The sequence below is a fragment of the Rhinolophus ferrumequinum genome, chromosome 18 (genome assembly GCF_004115265.2).
Source record: "Rhinolophus ferrumequinum isolate MPI-CBG mRhiFer1 chromosome 18, mRhiFer1_v1.p, whole genome shotgun sequence".
Classification (NCBI taxonomy): domain Eukaryota; kingdom Metazoa; phylum Chordata; class Mammalia; order Chiroptera; family Rhinolophidae; genus Rhinolophus; species Rhinolophus ferrumequinum.
In genome coordinates, this window is record NC_046301.1 from 38,512,397 (window position 1) to 38,527,746 (window position 15,350).

Sequence of the window (15,350 nt, forward strand, 5' to 3'; positions counted from 1 at the left end):
TGGAAATACTAATATGCCTCAGAGACTGGACTGTAAAACTCTTAATGCATTTATTTATTTACATGATGTGGGAAAGATGTTAGGAAAATTTGCCTTCATTGGCTGATGTGAGGTTTTGTCTGTTAGTTTTTTGTACCTGTGTTCCCCCAGATGAGAGACTGCATGTGAGGTACTGGTTAGCTTTTTGTTCCCTTGCATGTGGAAGACTATATGTGAGGTTTGTTTTGTTTGTCCCTTCACATGTGGAGGACTGCATGTGAGGTTTGTCTGTTTGTTCCCTCACACGTGGAGGACTGCATGTGAGGTAATAGTTAGCTTTATTCTGTCAGCTTTTTGTTCCCTCCCATGAGAGACTGCACATGAGGTATCGATTAGCTTTAGGGTTAGGAGAATTTCTCCCTCATCTTTTTCCTGGCAGGAGAGATATAGGATGATGTTGCTTTCTGTCTGTTTTGCCCACATCAGCAGATGAGGTAGAAAAGGTAACTAAGTTATATCAGAATGACGTAACATGCATGTTGCCAGGCTTTGGAAGGCCTTGGGCCAATGATCCCAGGCGAAAACAGTAAATATTGTTTGTCCGAATGAACTGGCTCTTCAGCCAGATAAACAATATTTTTATCACAGTAACTACTGGACCCTCCCAGAACTGGCCATTCCCTGAGGGGGAGGCAGGAACAAGGAGCTTGGCTCTAAGGTACATCTGAAAAAATATACGACAGACTTCAGTTGGCAGTGTGCTTTTCGTCATTTTGTCATTTGTCATGTTTCATCATGTTAACATTTTGGGAACTCATATACAACATACAGTTTACAACACCAGGAGACACTCTGACTTCCAGCCACGGACCTGGTGAGGTCTGGCTGGTTCCCAATCTCTTCAGTGTTATTCTCCACGGTTAGCCTTTTTGAGAACTGGTTAGCATTTAGGAAACTTGTATGCAGCTTGAAGCTTGTAACATCAGGAGATGCCCTAACTTCTAGCAACAACAACAGCAACGGCAACAGCAGCACATTCTTGGGAACTAGCAAGCAGCAGTGGGAGACGCCTCAGCTTTCCCAGCTGCAGACCTGGCAATATTTTGATTCCTGACCTTTCCACTGTTGTTTTTCCTACTGTTTGGTGAGCTTTTGGCATCTATTGTAATAGTTGCTAACCTCTAGAGTTTATTACTGCTTTTAGATACTTCTTATTGATTTTATTTGTGTATTTAGTCAAGTGATTTTTGATCAATTATAAACATATATTGAGATCTCTTAAACTTGTATGTGTGTTTACTCCTTTGACATAACATTGTTACCAATGTATATAGTTTAGTCTTAACCACCTTTACTTCTGTCATTAGCACATTCTTTTAAGTGCCTGTCTTTTGCTATTGCATATTGCTAAATAAATGGATTAGATATTGCTAAATAAATTAATTAGCCCCTCTCTAGCATGTCCCTCCCTTTTATTTTCCCTGCTCCTCATTACAGACGAACAACTTTTATTGATATAATGCATATACTGTGCACCTCGTTAAAGTGTACAATTCAAAAATTTTCATTATGTTTGCATATGTGTGCATCACCCCAATTTACGAACATTTTTATCACATCAAAAATAAAAACCCTCTTCCCTTTAGCTATAATTCCCAAACTTCTCATTTTTCTCTCTAATCCCCAGCCCTAGGCAACCACAAGTTTACTTTCTGTCTACAGGTTTCTCTATCCAGGGCTTTCATACGAAGGGAATTCTATTATCTATGATCTTTGTGATTGAGTTCATTGATACAGCATAATTTTTTCAAAGACATCATGTTGTAACATGTTTCAATACTTCATTTATTTTTATGGCTGAAGAATATTCCATTGGATGGATAAAACACGTGTTCTCTATTCGTCCATTAATGTACATTTGGTTTGTTTTCACTTTTTGGCTACTGTAAATAATGTTGTTATAAACTTCATGTACAAGTCTTTGTTCAAACTGTTTTCGTTTTGAGGGGCATATACCTGTGAGAGGAATTGAGGAATCATATGGTAATTCTAAAGTTTAATATTTGAGAAACTTCCAGATGGTTTTTCACAGTGGCTGCACCATTTTATATCACACTACCCTTCACATAAATTTATGAAACAGCTTGCCAGTTTCTATAAAAATTAAAGCTGGGATCAGGACAGGTATTGCATTGAATCTCTAGATCATTTTGTGGAGTAGTGGCATTTCACCCATGTTACATCTTCTGATCTACAAAACTGGAACCTTTACAATTTATACATTTATTAATTTCTTTTGACCATGTTTGGTAGTTTTCATGGTATGTGCTTGTACCTATTTTGTTAGATTTTATTTAAGTATTTTATTCCTTTTGATTCTATTGTAAATGTGTTTCTTTTCTTAATTTCATTATCAGATTGTTCATTGCAAGTGTACAGATACACAATTGATTTTTATATTTTGATCTTGAATCCTACCACCTTGCTGAACTCAATTACTAGTTCCAATAGGCTTTTTTAGTGGGTTCTTTAGAGATTTCTATATACAAGATACCTCATATAGAAGTAAAGATAGTTTTATATCTTCCTAACTAATCTGCACACATTTTCTTTTCTTGCCTAATGGTTCTGGCTAAAATCTACAGTAAACTGGTGAATAGAAGTGACAAGAGTAGACATCCTTTGTTCCCTGTCTTCAGGGAAAAGCATTCAGTCTTTCATGATCAAATATGATATTTGCTGTGGGTTTTCCACAGATGCTTACAACGAGGTTTGGAAATTTTCTGTTATTCTGGGTATGCTGAGTGTTATAATTATGAAAGGGTACTGGATTTTGTCAGTTATTTTCTTTGAATCTATTGAGATAATCTTGCCATTTTTGCTTTTTACTCTATTGGTCTCATTTATTACATTAATAGATTTTGAGATGTTAACCCAAACTTTCAACCATGGAATAAATCCCTCTTGGTGTATATTTTGTATATTTGTATATTTTGTATATTTTGCTGGATTGTGTTTGCTAGTATTTGTTGAGGGTTTTTGCATCCACATTCACAAAAGAAATAAGTATGCCTCAGCAAATGTGTGTGAACGGTTGTCTCCATTCTATTTGTTGAAGAGTTTGTGAAGATTCCATACTAATCTTTGTAAGTTATGGAGAATTGTTTTGAAGTCACCTGGGCCTACGCTTACTTTATAGGTGGGTTTTATTTATTAATTCAACCACTTCACTTGTTATATTCCTATTCAGATTTCCCAATTATTCATTTTTCTGTTACCTCTTTTTTGTTTCAGGTATACAGAACATAGTGATTAGATATTTATATATCTTACAAAGTGATAACCCCAATAAATCTATTACCACCTAACACTGTACATAGTTATTACAATATTATTGACTGTGTTCCCTATGCTGTACTTTAATTTCTGTGACGATGTTTTTAAAATTATAGTTGACATTCAATATTATTTTATATTAGTTTCAGGTGTACACCAGAGTGGTTAGACATTTATACAATTTTTGAAATGATCCCCCAAATTAGTCTAGTACCCACCTGACATGATACATAGTTTTTCAGATTTTCCATTTATGGTTGTTTTTTCAGTTGTTTGTGTCTTTCTATGTCTTTGTTCATTTCACCTCAGTTATCTAGTTTTTGGTATATAATTATTCATTGAAATTCTTTGTAATCCTTCTTATTTCTGTAATGACATTAGTAAGTTCCCCTTTCATCCTGATTCTTTGAATCTGAATCTTCCCCCCTTTTCTCCAGATCAATCAGGCTAAAGATTTTTTTATTTTGTTACAATTTCCATAGAACCACTTTTGGTTTCATTGATTTTCTGTATGATTTTTTTCTATTTCATTTATTTCTGCACTGATTTTCATTATTTCCTTTCTCCTTCTTTAGGTTTGGTACCACATTGTTTCAAGTCTGTTAAGCTAGAAGCTTAAGTTATTGATTTGATTTTTTTTCTTTGTTAATATTAGCAAAAATGACCATAAATTCCTAAATATGATTTGTTTTAGATGCAGAACACAAGCTTGGACCATTTCGGCATGCTATAATTTCTCTCAACATCTCTGGTGGTATTTTTCACTTTTCATGCACCTTTTGCCTGATATTTGTATGATCTCTACAGCTTTTATGTTGGTGCTGTTTGCAGATGTGCCTTTTCTCATGCTTTTACTTTCAATCTACTTTTATCTTTGAATCTAAAGTGTGTTTCCTGTACATAACATATATTTAGATTTTTTTAAAATTTGGGGTGACAATCTCTTCTTGTTTCGATTATGTAATTCATTCACATTTAGTATTATTGATATAGTTGCAAGTATACCTGCTATTTCAGTCTTTGCTTTCTACAGTTCTCATATTGTTTTTAGTTTCTCTACTCTTCCTTTGCCTTCGTAGCTTTTTTTTGCATTAAGTTTTCCAAATGTAGCATTTTAATTTTTAAATGACTTCACTATATTTTTTGAAGTACTTTTGGGAGGGTTGCTCTGCTGTTTAACATACACTTCTTAGTTTGTAAGAATGAGCTTCGGGTTTATATTAGCTTAATTCCAGTGATACATGGAAACATTACTCCTATATCACTCTATTCCCTTTTGCCATTTTTGTGGTATTATTGTTATGCAGGTTATATCTATTAATTATATAAATGAAAAATATAGTTACACTTATTTCTTTACCATCTTTAGTCATTTCCTCAGCCCAGTACAGCTTTGCTCACAACCATGTCCTTTGTGCCGTTAATGGCAAACATATTACACATTTTAGTTTACAACCAAAGGAAAAAAGATCAATCAAAAGTTTAAACATTAGAATACTTTATAAGAAAACCAAATAGTTTAATTTTAACCCCAAAGTGTTAGTGTCTCTTTGTGTTTACAACCTTAGCACAGGAAAGCCCACTAGCATAGAGAAAGCTGCTGGAACGTGTTGTCACAAGTTCCACACACTCCTCTCTGGCTCACACAGAAATCCATCGATTGGTGAGGACAGGTGGACCTTAAGGCTGGTTTCAACACAAATTTGAGCTCCAGAGATCCATTTTTGTCTGGAGAAAAAAAGGCATAAAGATTGCTTTTGAGGATTTTACAGGGCAGGAATATATTAATAGCTGTTGGATAGAAAGACCACCCATTCATATTTTTTTTTTGTATTCACTGATTTAAGATGTAATAAAGGTCCACCCTGTTAGCCATGGCTGGATTTTCCTGATTTCCATCCAACCATCTGCGCTAAGTGGCAGAAAACACCTTCATGCTGTGTGCATTTGACTTACTGAACTCACTTGGCTGGGTAGAGATTTTTATGATAACTGCAGACACTTTAAATGCCGCCTGTCACTTAGAGGTCCATAAGTGACTCAGCTGAATTGAAAAGAATTTCCCCAGTTAATTCAGGACTCCAGAGATTTTAAACCCCTAGCACCCTAGAGCAGGGTTTTCCAACCTCTGCACTACTGACATTTGGGGCTGGATAATTCTTTGTGATGGGGGCTGTCCTGTGCATCGTAGGACATTGAGCAGCATCCCTGGTCACCACCCTCTACATGACAGTAGTTCGCCCTCCTCCCAATTTGTGACAAGCAAGTGTCTCCAGACATGGCCAAAAGTGTGTGTTTGGGGGGGGGGGGCGGGACAATAAGGGGAGCAGAATGGCCACCAAGTACCGTGATGGGTGGAAATCTCGGAGGAGGGGTTGGCTGTGTCCCAAGCTAGGAGCGAAGAGCAGCTTCAGTCTGACCTGAGGGAAGAGCTGAAGCCCCAGGGCAGGAAACAGGGCTCCCGTGAGCAATGGAGGGAGGCCATGACTGGGGGTGAGGTCATGCCCCTCCATGGACGCAGACTGGGCCCCTGGCCCTGGCCAGTTCAGTGAGTCCTGTCCCTCAGGTGGGTTTTGGTCCAGAAGTGCTGAGAAGACTCGCTGACCTGGCTTGAAAAGATTGAAAAAAAATTAAGGGTGTCATGAACTCTCTTCCAAATCATATTTACTTTATTGTATTAACAACGTTCTTTTTCTAAATTAATACATTTTTGCAACAAATATTTATTAAGCACCTGTAATATTCTAGGTGTTGGAGACAATGGGTATCTTCCTCTATTCATCAGCACTTAAGTAAGCTCAAACATCTGCTATCTTAAAGGAAACGAATGTGCTAAAATAGCACCCATTTGATCTTCAGCTAAAGTGGAATGGTACATACACATGCTCTACACACACATACCACCTACACATACTACAACAAACCTACAAAGATGAATACAAATATGGCTCCTATGAAACTCCAGATAAATCCTCTCCCTCCGGATATATTGAAATATAATTGACATATAACATTGTGTAAGTTTAAGGTATACATTGTGATGATTTGATGTACGTATATATCGAAAAATGATAACCACAATAAGATTAGTTAACACATCTATCAACTCACAGTATGAGGGCTGTGTGTGTGAGTGTGTGTGTGTGTGTGTGTGTGTGTGTGTGTTCTGTCAGGGTGGGGTAAATTGCACCTTCTTGGAAGGTGGCAGAGCTCCCTTTCTCTTGGGAATTCATCCCTGTGCACTCTTGCGGGTTTAGCTATCCTATGCTTTGTCCAGACAAGTCCAACAGAAACAATAACGCACCATAAGGGTTTTCAAATTTTTGAATAACACATTTAAAGAATAAAAACAAATTGATTAAGTGCACTTTTTAAAATTCAATTTTTGGGGGTAATATTAGTTAATAAAATTATGTTTCAAGTGTACATCATCTACATATTGCATTGTGTATTCACCACCCAAAGTCAAATATCTTTTCATCATCATATATTTGACCCTCTTTTCCCTCTGGCAACCCCTAAACTGTTGTCTGTGTCTATGAGTTTTGTTTCTTTGTTTGTCTTGTTCCTTTGTTGCTTTCAGTTTTATGTCCCACATATGAATGAAATCATATAGTTCTTGGTTTTTTTTGTCTGACTTATTTTACTTAGCATGATATTTTCAAGATCCACCCAGGTTGTCACAAATGAAAATATTTCATCTTTTCTTATGGCTGAATAATATTCCATTGTATATATGTATCACATCTTTATCCAATTATCTATTGAAGGACAATTTAGTTGTTTCCATGTCTTGGCTTCTGTGAATAATGCTGCAATGATCATAGGGGTACATATATCTTTATGAAAAAGGGTTTTGAAACTTTGGGGGGCACTTATTACTCAGAAGAGGGAATGCTGGGTCGTATGTATTTCTATTCTTAATTTTTTGAGGCACCTCCATACTGTTTTCCATAGTGGTTGCACCAATTTACATTCCCACTAGCAGTGTACGAGTATGAGGGTTCCTTTTTCTCCACAGCCTCTCCAACACTTGTTATTGTCTTGTCGATAATAGCCATTCTAACAGGTGTGAGGTGGTATCTCACTGTAGTTTTGATTTGAATTTCCCTAATAGCTAGTGAAGTTGAGCATCTTTTTATATATCTGTTGGCTGTTTGTATGTCTTTTTGGGAGAAGTGTCTGTTCAGGTCCTCTGCCCATTTTTTAATTGGATTTTTTTGTTGTTGTTGAGTTGTACGAGTTCTTTTCATATTTTAGATATTAGACCCTTATCAGGGGTGTTGTTTACAAATACCTTATCACATTTTCTTGGTTACCTCATTGTTTTGCTGATGGTTTTGATGGTTTCTTTGCTGTGCATAAGCTTTTTAGTTTTATACGGTCCCATTCATTTATTTTTGCTTTTACTTCCCTTGCGTTTGAGATCAGACTCACAAAATCCTCTCTAAGGCCAAGGTCCATAAGGTTAGTACCAATTCTTTCTTCTATGCAATTTATTGTTTCAGGTCCTATGTTTAGGTCTTTGATTCATTTTGAGTTTATTTTTGTGTATGGAGACAAATTACAGTCTAGTTTCATTCTTGCACGTGGCTGTCAATTTTCCCAGCACCATTCATTGAAGAAGCTTTCTTTTTTCCATTGTATGTTTTTGGCTCTTTTGTTGAAAATTACTTGCCAATGTAAACTTGGTTTTATTTCTGGACTCTCAATTCTGTCCCATTGGTCTGCATGTCTGTTTTTCTGCCAATACCATGCTTATATGATTATGTCGCTTTGTAGTATAATTTAAAGTTAGGAAGTGTGATACCTCAAGCTTTGTTCTTTCTTCTCAGGATTGATTTGGCTATTTGGGGTCTTTTGTGATTCCATACATCTGATGATTTTTTTGCTGTTGTTCTATTTCTTTTTTAAAGAAGCCATTTCGATTTTGATGGGGACTGCATTAAACCTGTATCTTGCGTTGGGTTAACATGTTTTAACTATATTGATTTTTCCAATCCATGAACGTGAAATATCTTTCCATTTCTTTATGTCTTCTTCAATTTCTTTTAATGTCTTGTAGTTTCCAGTGTATAGGTCCTTCATGTCCTTTGTTAATTTTATTCCTAGTTATTTTATTCTTTTTGTCGCAACTACAAAAGTAATTGTTTTTTTTTTTTGGTTTTCTTTAGATTTCTTTTTTTTTATTGGGGAAGGGGAACAGGACTTTATTGGGGGAACAGTTTGTACTTCCAGGCCTGTTTTTCCAAGTCAAGTTGTTGTCCTTTCAATCTTAGTTGTGGAGGGTGCCATTCAGCTTCAAGTTGTTGTCCTTTCAGTCTTAGTTGTGTCGGGTGCAGCTCAGCTCCAGGTCCAGTTGCCGTTTTCTAGTTGCAGGGGGCACAGCCCACCATCCCTTGCAGGCGTTGAACCGGCAACCTTGTGGTTGAGAGGACACACTCCAACCAACTGAGCCATCCGGGAGGCAGCTCAGCTCAAGGTGCCGTGTTCAATCTTAGTTGCAGGGGGCGGAGCCCACCATCCCTTGAGGGAGTTGAGGAATCGAACTGGCAACCTTGTGGTTGAGAGCCCACTGGCCCATGTGGGAATCGAACCGGCAGCCTTCGGAGTTAGGAGCATGGAGCTCCAACCGCCTGAGCCACCGGGCCGGCCCCAGTAATTGTTTTTATCATTTCTTTTTCTAAAATTTCATTGTTAGTATATAGGAAGGCAAGGATTTTTGTACATTGATTTTACATCCTGCAACATTACTATATTTGTTTACTGTTTCCAGTAGTTTTTTGTGATGTCTTTAAGGTTTTCTATATAAAGAATCATGTTGTCTGCAAAAAGACTTATTGATTTATTAGGTTTAAGGGATGCTAATTAATAACCTGAAAACATATAAAAGTATAAAACTGGTCAAAGAAACTAAGAGTTGAATTTTTAAAGACATAAATCAAATTAACAAATGTTTAACTAGACTAAGAAAACAAAGAAAATACTCAAATTACTAAAAACAGAAATAAAAGAGGAGCGATTATAATCAATACCACAGAAACACAAAACATCATAATAGACTATTATGAACAATTATATTCCAACAAATTTGATAACCTAGAAGAACCAGATAAATTCTGATAAATATACAACCTACCAAGACTGACTCATGAAAACAGAAAATCTGTACAGCCCCACATTATGTGTGGGCCATGTCCTCTGTGGGCTCCTTTTGTTCAATATGTGCATGCTCTGAATGAATGTCAAATAAATGTCTTCAGAGAATGTCACTAGCGTAACATCATACCTGTTCTCCTGGAGCAAGGTGACTGCAATTCATATTCTGCCTGCAGAGACTGTGAGCAGTGGTAATGGTGCTGAGGTTCCCTGAGGGGGAACCAGGTAAAGGTATTATGTCCCTTCAGAGGTGAAGGCCAACTGCAGCTGAGAGGCTGTTGGCATAGGCACTGAACAGACCAGAATTAACCAAATCTCTCGGAGCAAAATATTTACCAATAGCTGAGTGGATGGAGGCAGTAATTTCCATAATGCTGGGGATTGGAAATAGGGGCTTATTTGGTGCGACCACAGCCCCGAGGTTGCAGTAATCCAGTGTGAAGTGTCCTTCATTCTTTCCATGTTTAAGATCAGGACAAATTGGAGCATTAAAGGAGAAGCACTATAAATAATCACTTCTTCCTAAACAGGTTTCTTGTAAGAGTTTTCAATCCTTCCAGGCCGTTTACTTTACACTGGACCATTGTAAATAATTTAACTGAGGGCTAAAATCTCTGGGGTCCCTTTTTGTGAAGCCAATTAGGAAATGGCAAAGACTTAATATAAGTTTAGTTTATGAATCATTGGTTTGGAGCTTCACAAAAAGGGATTGACTATATGATACTTTAGGACAATTGATGCTATTGACCATGGGGCATTTAGGTAACATCATAGTTCTCGTGGTTAAGGTAAAACATGCCTACCTATCTGGGTATTTATAAATATTTTTGGCCCAAGAGTTAGGAGCTTCCCCCAGGACAACTGCTTGCTTTATAGGGTTTAAGGACCTAAGCTGAAGTCCAGTTTAAAGTAATCCCTTCGCTGTGCCCCAGTGAGGCGATGGGTGTTGTCCCCTTAACACTGAGGGTCAGGATCTGGGCTGCAGTAGGGGCAGGGGGAGCAGCAGCAGAGGCTCTGAGAGGTTCTGGGGAGCCCTCTGGTATGATGTGGATCAGCCGGACACCTACTGGCTGCCTTTTCACCCCTCTCCTTTCTTTCCTTATTTAAATAACTGCTCTTTAGGAGTGACCACCCAATGTGCACACCATCAGGAGAGCTTGTTCAGATGGCACAGAATCCAAAGACTACATTTCATATGAGAAACTGGTTCCAACACATGGATGGGAAAATTGAGGTGTGACAACGTGACAGGACAAGTCCAAGGAGAGAGAGTTTTTCCTGCTCTACTCATCCGATCCTGACACGGAGTCTTCTGAGCTGAGGGAGTACTGGCCATTCCTCTTTTTCAGAGTCCCTGCTCTGCCTTCTCTTCATTTTGCTCTTGTTCTCTACTGAAGAGCTCTCATCGCTGGACACAAACTCTTTGCTCTGGAAGCTCTCACTTAGCTGTCTTGACGACAACTTGGATGCCGAGCCCCGAGAGGCCACTGGCTTCTTCTCCATCTTTACCTTTCCTTTATTCTTCTTCTTTGACTTGTCCCTCTTGGAAGACTCACCCCGCCCCCTTCCTATTCTCTCATGGCTTTTGCATATTCCCTCCTGGCATCCTCAGCCTGCAATCCCACTCCTCTTCCTCCTACTCTTTGGACATTCCTTTCCAGATCTCGCCTGCCTTCTTGGAAAGATCCGTGATACTGATGCCGGGATGGTCTGACTTGATCTTCTCTCGGCTGGCAATGAGCCACAGCAGGTAGGCAGACATGGGCCTCTTGGGGGCACTGAGGTCTTTGCCCTTCTTTACCTCCATAGGCTTCTGTGGCTCTTGTGATCCTTGGCCATCTTGGTCTTTTTAAGCTGTTTCCATTTCTTCTCTTCCCAGTCACTGTCAGTCCCCCTCATTACTGGAGGGGTTGCCAGAGGCGTTGCTGTCAAAGTCGTCTGCCAAGTCTTCACCTAGGTTGAATGACTCATCAGTTTCTTCTCCTGAGTCATTGCTGCTTTCATTGGATCTTCCGGACCTTGCACTCCTCCTTCACCTGCTCCAAGTAGGCATCCTGCAGATGTTCATCCGAGTCGGATTATTCCTCGCAGCTTGGGTTCATGCCCTCTTTCAATCCTCAGTTTTGGATGTTGAGTTTTTTTGACTTGAGAAAAATCAAACAGCCTCCCATACTCTCGACCTTCTCAATGCTGCTGAAGGTATCCTGAGTGCCCTGCTTGGTCTCAATTTCAAAATCAAAGGAACGTGTGCTGGTGTTGCCACAGGCAAAGCTGACAAAGGAGATCTCATCGAAGCTGATGTACACGGGTGGACACAGATGAAGCCCTGCTCAGCGGCCACAGCATTCCTCAGCTCACCTTGTGGGAGCAGATGATGCAATGGGCCCCGGAGTGCCCTGAAAAGTTGCCACAGACCGTGTCTTGTGGTTCACCAGCGCCTTCATAACCCAGCTGACCATCTCATAGAGGGATCCTGACATGTTCACGATGAGCCGCCCCTCAAAGAGCTTCCCCGCTTCTTCTCATTCATGTTCCCCACTTCTGCCTCATTCATTCATCCTTGGAGAAGAGGAGGATCAGGAAGTGGTAACGGGTCTGCCCTGCTTATGGGGGGGTCCAGGTTGATCACAAAGAACATCTGGCGCTGGTCCTTGGGCAGCAGCAAAAAGAGACACAGCACCGAGGTGTAGGGTCCCTTGTAGTCAGAGGTGAAGGATCCCTTGTAGTCAGAGGTCTCGCCGTGCAGGCACAGAAAGGTGGGGTAGATCCGAGTGTCGTATTAGCCTCGGGGAGTCAGATACTGCAGCTCCCAGAAGACACAGATGGCGTCCCCAGTGGCCTGGATCACGTCCACCTAAGACGGAACATTCTGGGCAAAGGCTTCCGTGGGGTCCCTCCACCCTCCTGGGTAGGAGGCACACAGAAGTGCGCCTCCGTGATACCTCTGCAACATTGTCCTGGTGGAACTCCAATGTCACCTCATTTTTGCCTGTGGTGCACTGAGACACGTTGCTGAGGGGTATCTCGAAGACTGGCTGGTCCCCAATGTCAAACGAAAGCAGCTGCCCACCAAACGTCCCCATTTCCTAGTTCCAGCCCTTCACACATAGGTCCTTCTCCATTTACTCAAGGCAATAGTGAGTTTTGAAGAAATCAGAGAGCTTCTCAAACTCCAATTCTCGGAAGCCCTCATAGCCCTGCAGACATGGCGGTTCTTTGTAAGCAGTTTAAGGCCAGGGCCCAGAGCCACGTGGCGCCTGGTGCCTTCCGTCAACTCCCTGCCTGGACAGTGTCCACTTTGCCCATCTTACTGTTCTTAAAGATGATTCCGTGAGAGCTCAACCTCAGCCGACACTCATTCATGGAGCCTTTCACCTCCTGATAGATGTCGCTGAACTCCAGTGTTTCTGCCATGCAGAACTGTCCCTTTTGACCTCAACTAGGAGCTGGGCCCCAATTCCTGGATGGGTGTGCAGATACTCAGCAGGTTGGGAATCTCCTCAAGCAGCAGCCTCGTAAGGGCTGTAGGCACGCTGGGAGATGGGCAGGAGGGAGGACAGGGACACGGGATGGCGGGGACACTGGGGAAGTTTTCCCGTATGCGTGCCCGGGGGTCCCACCCTCAACTTACATTTTTAAGCCAAAGCAACTAAAAATGTTATTTCTCTCACAGGGAATAAAATTACACAGTGCTCAGGGAAACCAGAGCCAAAGGGCTGCACTTTTCAATAAATAAAGGATCCAAAAGGAAAAACACAAGTACTGGAATCAGCTCAGGTGAGCAGCCTGCTTCCCACAGGACAGAAGGAGAGCCGCTTTCACAAGGTTCCACATTCCAGACTCTCCAGGTTTTGACAAACCCCTGGAGTGGGTCAGTCCCTGGGGAAGGAGGGAGGGACACCTGAGCAGCCCCAGGAATGAACTCTGGGAGCTCCCACACCCACCTCTCCCCGGGGAATAATGGAAACGCTCCCTCTCTCAGGCTTCATCTCACAGTGAGGAAACTCTCAACTGGATTCACTGTAAGGTTCTGACCCAAATGAACTCCCAATTCATGAACCCTAACTCAGGACACAGAACTCCTGACTTGCATAGACTTGCTCAACATGCACAAATTACACTCTGAGCGCCCCTGCACTGTGGACACAAAACTCCTACCTATGTCTAGAAACAGGCTGGGGAACCACAACTGAAACCTCAGAAGGGGCATCAACTCCCCCCTCCCACATGTACCTGCACCCCCATCTCTCCAGGGTTGCAGCTTCTCTCAGTGTAAAGGCCCCTCCACGGTGGGTGTGAGCAGGTAGGACGCCTGCAGGGGAGGCTCCCCAGGAAGAACCACTGGGCCTTCAAGTACTTCCCTTTGCAGCTCAAGGGGCCTTAGCCTGGGTCACTGGGTACAGGCTTCTGCTCCCAGTCACACTGCTTTGGATCACGTGGATATTTTAAATGACACAAACCCAGTGTTTGAAGAATGCAGTAAAGTCACAGAAACCAAATGTTTATGTGCAAAAGAAGGAAGAAAACTATGTCATTTTTCAAGTTTGACAAGGAAAACCACAAGTACCCCATTTCCCCAAAAATAAGACCTAGCTGGACAATCAGCTTTAATGCGTCTTTTGGAGCAAAAATTAATATAAGACACGGTCTTATGTTATACAAGACAGGGTCTTATAGTAAAAAAAAAAAAAGAAAATATATATATATACATATATATATATACACAAACACACACACACATAAGCCATTGTGTGTGAATAAGCGTACATGTGAGTTTTCACAAATGTATAGTATACTGCCATCAAAAGATGGAATACTTCACCCAAGAGAACACTCTTGAGGTGCTCATTTGAATGAAACCCCTCAATAATGTTACTTAACACTAAAAAACATGAAAAAGATTTAATTTTCTTTGCTCTTTAATAAAACTTGAAGCTACTACCTGTATTTTCCAGTATTCCAGGAAATGTGCTAGAACTCTAAGCATATGGAAATGAATCCTTTGAACAGCAAAATAGGCAGTGAGGGCTGTGTGGTTCATTGAAACAAAAGGCTTCCAACCACTCATGTAAGGAAAAGATGTTAAAAATTTCCCACCTCTCCTGTTACACCCAGTTAGGATATTACTCGAAATGATACCCCTCTCTGCAGCTCACTCTAGTTATTCCTTGGATGATTTCCTTACACACCCATACCTCTTTGTGGTTGTTCCACTGGGGAATAGCAAAGGACCTTCAGAGATATCACCTTACGCATAAAGTAAACTCGGGATGGGCTAGAACAGTGCACATGAATGTAACTCTTTCTCCAACTGGGAGGGCTCCATGGTGGCATGGGGTATATATTGTGTCACTCAGTGTGTACGGTAGCAATGTGAAAATGCCAAATACTGTTATCATTTTATATATTTAAAGGCAACTGATAAATCCTCTCAAATGATGTTAAACACTGAAAGACACCACAAATATCTATGGCCAAAATCAATAGGAAGTCTCAATTTCCATTAAACGATGTCCAAACTCATGACCAAATATTCTATACACAAAATTTGTAAAAATTGTATAAATGAAGATCAACCACGTCTATATCTTTGTCTCTTATTGTTAATCAATGAAAGCAGAACATCCTATATTGTCACCCATTATTTGTCTACCTAACCAAGCAGTTCCAGAAACAGTGTTAAAGACGCATTACATGGTCGAAATACAAGTGATCAATAATGACATCTTCACTCACTGAGGCGTCTATCCTCATAGAAAAGAAACATACACACCCAGCCCCCCATTATGTCACATCATTTTACTTTCTTTCAAATCCCTTATTTCTAGCCTATAAACTAAAGCTTTACCATCTGTTAACCATCTCTTTTCATACAA

General features: G+C 40.4%; 1 protein-coding gene and 1 pseudogene across 1 annotated transcript in view; both read right to left on the minus strand.

Moving 5' to 3' along the window:
• Positions 1 to 15,350, minus strand: part of LOC117037721 (zinc finger protein 14-like) — an 82,621-nt gene that overhangs the window by 52,112 nt on the left and 15,159 nt on the right.
• LOC117037719 (FACT complex subunit SSRP1-like) lies at positions 10,758 to 12,888 on the minus strand (annotated as a pseudogene).